This window comes from Malaclemys terrapin, chromosome 15, assembly GCF_027887155.1.
Source record: "Malaclemys terrapin pileata isolate rMalTer1 chromosome 15, rMalTer1.hap1, whole genome shotgun sequence".
NCBI lineage: Eukaryota > Metazoa > Chordata > Testudines > Emydidae > Malaclemys > Malaclemys terrapin.
The window spans coordinates 11,729,480-11,738,502 of record NC_071519.1 but is presented as its reverse complement, the minus strand read 5'-3'; the positions used below and the strand labels follow the sequence as shown (position 1 = coordinate 11,738,502).

Sequence of the window (9,023 nt, the reverse complement as noted above, 5' to 3'; positions counted from 1 at the left end):
CGATGAGGATGGGATTCGAACCCACGCATGCAGAGCACAATGGATTAGCAGTCCATCACCTTAACCACTCGGCCACCTCATCTGAGCTACTCCAGAATAGCCAGAAAGCCCTGCAGAGGTAGGGACAATGAGGCGTTTTAAAATATGTTAGTGTAAGCAGGGTCTGAGTGAGTTCCCCCCTCACACCTAGTGATGAGCTGGGGGAAAGACTTCAGGAACAGACCGTGTTTGCACAGACCCACCTACTCCGCCTAGCTACGCAGCATGATGGGGCGGCTTTGCCAAAAGGGCCAGTTTTGGCTGATGCTGGGTTACAAAACACATGAGTGCAATGAGATGTTGTTATCCTTATTGCATGAGTAAAGGGCAGCAGAGCTTACTTACCCTGCCCTGATTGAGAGGTTAGGGGGGTGAGGTTATATCTTTTATTGGCCTGCATACAACTGATTGAAGGGTGTGTGTCAGGGTTCCTTTCCCACTCTGAACTCTGGGGTACAGATGTGGGAACCCGCATGAAAGCCCCCTAAGCTTATTTCTACCAGCTTAGGTTAAAACCTGGTACGCTGCCACCACCAAGTGATTGAAAAAGAAACAGGGAAAGGACCCCTTGGAGTTCCTCTTTCCCCAAAATATCCCCCAAGCCCTTACACCCCCTTTCTAGGGGAGGCTTGAGAATAATCCCCTTACCAATTGGTTACAAAGTGATTAAAGACCCAACCCCCTGGGTCTTTGGAGAATGGAAAAATAAGTCAGGTTCTTAAAAGAAGGATTTTATTAAAAAGAAAAGGTAAAAATCGTCTCTGTGAAAAAAGGATGGAAAAGAACTTTACAGGGTAATCAGATTCAAAGAGCCCAGAGGAACCCCCTCTAGCCTTAGTTTCAAAGTTACAACAAAACAGGGATAAACCTCCCTCTAGCAAAGGGAACATTCACAAGTTGAGAAAACAAAGATAAAACTAACACGCCTTGCCTGGCTGTTACTTACAAGTTTGAAATATGAAAGACATGAAAGAGAACATGGATTTATGTCTGGTCCCTCTTAGTCCCAAGAGCGAACAACACCAAAACAAAGAGCACAAACAAAAACCTCCCCCCAAGATTTGAAAGTATCTTGTCCCCTTATTGGTCCTTTGAGTCAGGTGTCAGCCAGGTTACCTGAGCTTCTTAACCCTTTACAGGGAAAAGGATTTTGGTGCCTCTGGCCAGGAGAGATTTTATAGTATTGTACACAGGAGGGCTGTTACCCTTACCTTTCTAGTTATGACAGGTCGCCCTAAACTGAGCCTTACTCGCTGACCAGGGGGATAGGGACGCCAAATGCCAGGGAAAGTGAGGAGGAGGAGGAGGCAGATGTTCTTGTATGCTAAGGTGAATTGTGCTTGAAGTGTCCTAGACGTGCTCTGACCTGTTCAGTGTTTGAAGACAAAGCTAATTACGCTCCAGGGAGAATTGTTGTTTCTGTTCGGTGATTAGCAGAGTGGAATTACTGAGAAGTGCCTCTGGGCGTTCTGTCTCAGACCTGGTGTCAGGACGCTGGTGCAAGGAAAACCAAGGCAGAGGCTGTACTGGCAGTGAGGTTCCCGGCTACCGAGGGCAATCCCGAAGAGCTGAACTCACTGAACGCCTGGGTTAAGCAGGGGAACCTGAGAACGCGGCAGGAAAGGCAGCGAGTGGCCAGCCGCCGAGAAAAGCAGCTGTAGCAACTGCAGCTCTGCACAGCAACCACAGACACTTGTGAGCTGGGCCGGCTTTAGGAAGTGTGGGGCCCAATTTGAACATTTTCGCCGGGGCCCCAGCAGGGATGACTAAAAAAAAAAAAACAAAACGTAAAAAAAGCCTTTCATTACTTAGCAACCGGTTCTCTATAAAAAGTTCTGATTTAAGGGATGTGCCACAGTGTGTATTTTTTGTACCAATAGGGTTACCATACGTCCGTATTTCCTCCCAGATGGCGATTTAAGAACCAAAAAGCCTGACATGTCTGGAAAATACGGATGTATGTTAACCCTACCTAAAGTTCTTCTTTAAAAAGATGGGCCTGAACTAGAAATGAGCTCCGTTTCACATGTGTGGGTCCCCACCACTCCCTGGGGGTGTGCTAGGGTGACCAGAGGTCCCGATTTTATAAGTACTGTCCCAATTTTTGGGTCTTTTTCTTATATAGGCTCCTATTACCCCCCACCCCAGTCCCGATTTTTCACACTTGCTGTCTGGTGACCCTAGGGTGTGCACATGTGTGGGTCCCAGCTGCTCCCTGCCCCCCTCATTGAAACAGGTGTGCAGGGTTACTGCCCTGGGAACTGCAGGGCACCACTGGACATGGGGCTGGATGGAGGCAGGGCAGGGGCTGATTGGAGGTAGGGTCTGGCTGCAGGCAGTGCAAAGGGTGCAGGTCTGGCTGGAGACAGGGGTGTGTGGGGCGGGCTGGCTGGCTTCAGGCAGGACCACAGGGGGGTTCGGCAGGGGTTGGCAGGGCTGGAGACAGAAGAGTGCAGGACTGGCTGGCTTCAGGCAGGGGTGTGTGGCAGGGGTTGGCTGGAGACAGGGCAGGGGGTGCAGGGCTGGCTACAGGCAGGGCAGGGGGTGCACGGCTGGTGCGGGAAGGGGTGTGGGGGGGGCTGGTTGGCTTTGGGCAGGGCCGCAGGGGGGTGCCGCAGGGGCTGGCTGTGGGCAAGGGGTGCGGGGCTGGCTGCGGGCAGCGGCAGGGCAGGGGTTCGGGGGCTGCTGCAGGCAGGACAGGGGTGCAGGGCTAGTGCGGGCAGGGCAGGGGATGCAGGGCTGGTGCGGGCAGGGCAGGGGGTGCGGCAGGGGCTGGCTGTGGGCAGGGGGTGCAGGGCTGGCTGGAGACAGGGGCTGGCTGCGGGAAGGGCAGTGGGTGCGGGGCTGGCTGGAGACAGGGCAGGGGGTGCGGGTCTGGCTGGAGACGGGCTGGCTGCGGGCAGGGGGTGTGGGGCTGGCTGGAGGCAGGGCAGGGGGTGCGGGTACAGCCCATCCTGTACGGTAAGTGCCCCCTCCTCCTCCTCACTCCCCCACTGGGGTAGCAGCAACAGCCTGGGGCTTGGAGGCTATTTAAAGGGCCCGGGGCTCCCTTGCTTCCACCACCCCAGCCCTTTCAATAGCTGCGGGAGCCCTGGGGAAGCGGCGGGGCTCCAGCGGCTATTTAAAGGGCCGGGGAGGAAGAAGCAACGGGAGCCCCAGACTTTTTAAATAGCCCCCAGAGCCCCGCAGCCCTACCCAAGGGCTCCCCTTTAAATTGCCCCCTGGGGAAGCCGGGCCACCCGGATACAGCACACTGGCTCTTGCCGGTACGCCGTACCGGGGCTTGGGCGCGGGGCCCGATTCAGAGGAATTGGTTGAATTTGCCTAAAGCCGACCCTGCTTGTGAGCTGGGAGGTGAACCCTGTGAACACACCTCTGAAGGCTGGGTCTGCACTAACCCAGCACAGACAGTTGTGAGTGGGGTGCCATGGAGGGAGAGGAGTGTGATGTGTTAAAGGGGCATTTGTTTGTCAGACTTTCCCACTGCCATGTGGGAAACTGAGGCAAAGGACACTGCCCAATGCATTGTGGGGTGGGGTTTAGCTTATGGTTGCAAGCTTTTGCCTGCTACTGCCCCACCTCAGACCCTAATGCCACCCCCCAGCCTGCTGGCAAAGCCCCTAGGAATCCCAGGACAATGCCCCCAATTCGGCCCCTCCCTCTACTGCAAACCCCCCACAGATCCCAGACCAACCCCGTCCCAGCTGGGTCTGTGGCAGCCACAGCTCATTGAGGAGCTTCCCTGGCTGATTCTCCTCTGTGCCTGTGCAAAAGCAGCTCCTAATTTCTTCCTCGTTAGTATAGGGGTGAGTGTTCCTGCCTGTCCCATAGGAGACTGGGGGCTGATTCCTCAATGGGAAAGCCGAGCTTTTGATGCAAACGGCTAACGCAGATCTTCATGCTCATCAGCCCCGAGCCAGGTCTCCGTGCTGTAAATTATTCCAGCATCTGGGAAGGAAACCACAGCAGCCCACAACTCCAGCTCTGGTGGCGCTTTGCTGTCACTGGGACATGATGTAAAAAGAGTATCACTGTTCTGTCTGTTATTACATGAAACCACTTAAATCCTCCTTTTTTTTACTTAATAAAATCACTTTTGTTTATTAATAAACCCAGAGTAAATGATTAATACCTGGGGTATATCAGTGCATATCAGTGTTATAGAGGGCGGATAATTTATGAATGTACCCTGTATAAGCTTTATAGCGAGTAAAACAGATTTATTTGGGGTTTGGATGCCATTGGGAGCTGGGTGTCTGTTTGTTGGAGACAGGTGACCTGCTGAGCTGTTTTCAGTGAAGTCTGCAGCTTTGGGGAGTGGTTCAGACCTGGGTCTGTGTTGCAGCAGGCTAGCATGTCTGTAGCAGCAAAAACTGTCACAAAATTTTATATGTGCACTTTCTCCCCTGAGCATGGTGCAAACAAGACAAGGCGCTACAAAAGCCGGTTCCCCAGGTTTCTGGCTTTCTCCAATGACACATGGACGCTTCCTACAGCTCACTACATCGTCCCATCCTCTGCTGTGTGTTTAATGACCTGCTGGGATTTGGGAATGTGATTATTATCCAATGTGAGCGACACTAAACCCATTTTGGGCAAGGCAAAAAACACCTCCTTGCATTGGCCGGGAATCGAACCCGGGTCAACTGCTTGGAAGGCAGCTATGCTCACCACTATACCACCAATGCATCTGGAAAAAGCAGCTCTCCCAGGTGCCACATGTACTAGTAAAATGATTCATTCCTGCACAGCTAATCAGCAGGATGGGTGGACAGGCAGCAACCTGTCAACTCTGAGCACAGACAGGTCCCCACAGTGGCTGGGGATGGAGCTGCTGCATCCCAAGGGGAGGTGTCACCAACTCCACCTCTCCCCTCAGAGAAGGGAAACAAAGATAAATAACCAGAATGACAAACCTTAGCTCCTTTTACAGTAGGTGTTCATTCCTGCTACCTACAGAGAGGTTCGTTGCTGATTCCAGTCCTGGGGCTCTGCAGGGATACGGGACGATTCAGGCTGTCACTGAGCTGAAGAAGAGAGATGGTTTTAACAGGGACGGCTGCCTGGTCTTAAGTGTGTTTGTCAGCTTCTCTGGGTGTTTGGTACATGGAGGCAGTCCCCGCTCCTGGGTCTGTCCTGTGCCAAATAGCAAAACATTTCTCTGACAGGAGGAAAAGGAAATGGCCACACGAAGGCACCAGGACATACAGGATTCCTCTCCGCACAGGGACTCTAACAAGTGATTGATCTCCCCTCCCTTGTATATTGTGGGTCTTTGTCCCACCTCTTTTGTACCCCGTGGGAGGGGTGAGGAGTGAGGTTTTGCTATGGTCAGGAACAGGCATTTCTTTGGCCTTTCAGTGTTTTATACCTTCCCCCGCCCCAATTCCCCTCTGCACCGCCCAACTGGTTGCTTGACCTTGCCTTGAGATAGGGGTTGAGGCAATTTTAAAGTGTGCACTCCAGTAACACCATGACTACTCTTCTCTGTTCCCATTGTCCGAACAAACCCATCTGGCTAGGGAGAAGCCACATACAAGGTGTCTTTGGTCACACGTGTTCGGATAAGAGATACGAGTATCAAAAGGTGAAACCCCCAATTCTCTCTCAGGCTGACAAACGAACCTGGATACTAACGGTGGAAATTTCCGAAATACAGACTGTGAACAGCAAACCTGGTCTCTGTGCCCCCCAGGGGGGTCTTTTCGGTTTTGTTCATTGCATTTCGTCTTGTACATGCCACAGAGAAGGTTTTTTAAAAGCCAAACCTTCCCGTCCTGGCCTTCCCGGTCCTGGCAAAAAGCTTCCAAGCAGCACTGACTTTGGGAAGTGTTAAATGAGATGAAACGGCTCAGATGAGGTGGCCGAGTGGCTAAGGTGATGGACTGCTAATCCGCAGAGATTTGAATCCCATCCTCATTGGATGGTTACAGTCTCTACCCCTCCTTTCCATAGAACTCTCTTCAGCTTGGTACCCAGCCCTTTCCCCAATGAGCCTTCCTACCCACAAAACCCTTCAGAAAACAATAAGCCTCAGGCCTGGATCCGTGTTCCTCTGCTTTGCACACTCCCAACACAAACCAACCTTCTCAGACAGGGGCAGAGCCAGGGGTGGGATGGTTGAATTTGCCCTGCCAGGCTCCAGCTTGACACCTGGGCCAGCCCTGCCTCCTCCAGCCAGGGGGTGTAGTGCCCAGCCAAGCACAGGTGAAAAGACGTGAAAGGCCCGATTCAGCTGCAGACAAGTAACATTTGCAGCTGCCTCTGAGGGACGTGCCTGTGTCCACATTGGTGCTGAACTTTGGTTTGTGGTATTATTACAGGAACACAAAAGAATCTGTAGCAGCAAAACCTGTCACAAAACTTTACATGTGCACTTTCTCCCCTGAGCATGGTGCAAACAAGACAACGAGCTACAGATGCCTGTTGCCCTGGTTTCTGACTTTCTCCAGTAAGACAAGGATGCGTCCTACAGCTCATTGCATAGTCCTGTCCCCTGCAGTGTGTTTAGTGACCTGCTGGGATTTAGGACATTGAGAATGTGATTATCACACAATGTGACTGACATTAAACCTCTATTGGGCAAGGCAAAAAACACATCACTGCATTGGCCGGGAATCGAACCCGGGTCAACTGCTTGGAAGGCAGCTATGCTCACCACTATACCACCAATGCATCTGGCAAAAAAAAAAAAAAATGTCTTCTGGGTTTCACATGTACTAGGAAAATGACTCACTTCTGTAAATGTAATGAGCAGGATGGGTGGACAGGCAGCAACCTGTCACTTCTGAGCACAGACAGGTTCCCAGAGTGACTGAAAGATGGGGAGGGGGCACCAGCCCCGTCCCTCCCCACGGAGAAGGGAAATGATAGTGGAGATAAATTACCATAATGGCCATTCTGACCTGAGAAGGAAGGAGACAGCTCCGTTGAAAGCAAACGTTTTTGTTCGTTCCTGCTACCTACAGAGGGGTCCGTTTCTGATTCCAGTCCTGGGGCTCTGCCAGGATACAGGACAATTCAGGCTGTCACTGAGCTGAAGAAGGGAGATGAAGTTAATCTGTCACCTTCTAGTAGGGTGACCAGACAGCAAGTGTGAAAAATCGAGACAGGGAGTGGGGACGGACGGACAATAGGAGCCTCTATAAGAAAAAGACCCAAAAATCAAACTGTCCCTATAAAATCAGGACATCTGGTCACCCTACAGCCCGCAGTCCTGGCACTCTCCTGAGGACATAAAGCTTCTGTGCAAAATAACAAAACTTTTCACCGAAAGGAGGGAAAGGAAATGGCCACACGATGGCACCAGGTCACACACAACACAGATTCCTCTATGCTCTTAAACTTTTATCCTGGTGACCCCTTTCACACAGCAAGACCCCCCTAATAAATTAAAAATGCTTCTTATATATATATTTAACACCATGATAAATGCTGGAGGCAAAGCGGGGTTTGGGGTGGAGGCTGACAGCTTGTGACCCTGTGTAATAACCTCACGCCCCCCAGGGTGAGAACCCCTGATCTATGCGCAGTGACTGACAAGTGATTGATCTCCCCTCTCCTGTATTCGAAGAGCTGTTTGGTTTCACCCTTGGTGACCTACAAAGCTGACTCAGTTCTACTGATGGTTCAGGGGCCTGCACAGGGATTTAAATGTGGCTACTTTTTTGGGGGGGGCAGTTTAAACACCAGCCCCCTGCCCTAGGTCCTGCTGATTCCTCGGGCTACCCCTCCCCGCATTGTCCCAGGCCCCAAACACTTACTGGAGGCTGCAGTCGAGGGGCTCAGAAGCTCCCTGTGCCCCCTGCTGCCAGCCCGGCTTCCCTGCTCTGGGCGCTCAGTGGGGTGGACGGATTAGATCATATAAAAATTGTAAAAAAAAAAACCATATTAGTCTGAACCTGAGCGCTCTGTTCTGACAGGCTGGTGTCCCCAATTCAGTTCCAAATGCTCTTCCAGAAACACCCCTGGGACCCTGCACTCCCTAGTGGGAGTGAAAGGAGAACCCCCCAGCTCTGGCCTTAGCTCCAGGGTGATTGATCAGGGATGGGGGGGAAGTGACTTCTTTGCTGCTGAGCAGGGAGTCAGACCAGTTCTCTGGGGACCAGCGTTCCCAGCCTGAGCCAGGCGGCTTCCCTGCCCCCTGGGGCCTGCAGGCTTAGACTGGTCCTGAGGACACCCTGCTGCTCACCCAGCCACGGAGCCAACCCTCAGGAAAGGCAGCGGTTTGGCTCCCTACTTCAGCCTCGTTTGAGCAGCGCTCCGGGGAATCCCGCAGAATAAAGACTCAGCGTTGCCCACTCTCAGGAGTTTGCCACGAGTCTCGGGAGAATTATTGTTTCCCCTGAAGCCCCAGCTCCCGCAGTCAAGTGGCTCTGTGATGGTTTCAGCCTTCAGTCTCCAAGAAAAAGTAAGTTTCGAGCCCTCCTGGCTGTGTAGAAAGCTACCGACCGGGACCCCAGTGCACGCTAACAGCTCCACAAGCAGAAGGCAAATAAAAAGACCCCCCCAAAGCGATTATTTTTATGTCATCTCATGATTTTAAAGCCAATCTCGTGAGTTTGGAATGTTTGGGGTTGGCCGTACTGCAGACCTATTGCCAAAACCCTCCTACCCCATCCAATGCACCCAGACTTTCCTAAAGCATCAAGTCCTTCTTCTGTCAGACACTTTTCCACAGCCAGTGACTCCCCCCAGGGCTGAGTCCCGCCAGGGCTTTCTGGGGGGCCCTGCCCCACCCCAGGCCAGACGGGGCAGTGACCTCACAACACCCCTTTGTGACTCCCAGACACTCCGTCAGGGTGGCAGCTCCATGCTGGGCTCTGCAGTGCCCTGAAAGCCCATGACCTTCCTTCTCACAGCCCCTCACAGAGACACCCCAGAACCCTTCCCCTCACAGCCCCTCCCCCTCACACTGACACCTCCATGGATCCTCCCCTCACAGCCCCATCCCCTCCCGGAGACACCCCAGAACCCTCACCCCC

General features: G+C 52.6%; 1 long non-coding RNA gene and 3 other non-coding genes across 5 annotated transcripts; all 4 read right to left on the bottom strand.

Annotated features, from left to right (window-relative positions):
- TRNAS-GCU (transfer RNA serine (anticodon GCU)) lies at window positions 1-82 on the bottom strand. Its single transcript has one exon. It is a non-coding gene; the product is annotated as a tRNA-Ser (tRNA).
- Window positions 83-3,734: 3,652 nt separating this feature from the next.
- On the bottom strand, window positions 3,735-8,394 carry LOC128823138 (uncharacterized). 2 transcript variants are annotated; one of them, XR_008441691.1, is made up of 4 exons: window positions 8,231-8,394; window positions 6,945-7,075; window positions 4,956-5,066; window positions 3,735-4,043 (listed from the first exon to the last, which is right to left on the bottom strand). It is a non-coding gene; the product is annotated as an uncharacterized LOC128823138 (long non-coding RNA). The 2 variants fall into 2 exon arrangements; XR_008441692.1 differs by lacking the exon at window positions 3,735-4,043 and adding an exon at window positions 4,489-4,575.
- On the bottom strand, window positions 4,656-4,727 carry TRNAG-UCC (transfer RNA glycine (anticodon UCC)). Its single transcript has one exon. It is a non-coding gene; the product is annotated as a tRNA-Gly (tRNA).
- Window positions 6,643-6,714, bottom strand: TRNAG-UCC (transfer RNA glycine (anticodon UCC)). The gene has a single exon. It is a non-coding gene; the product is annotated as a tRNA-Gly (tRNA).
- Window positions 8,395-9,023: the final 629 nt, after the last annotated feature.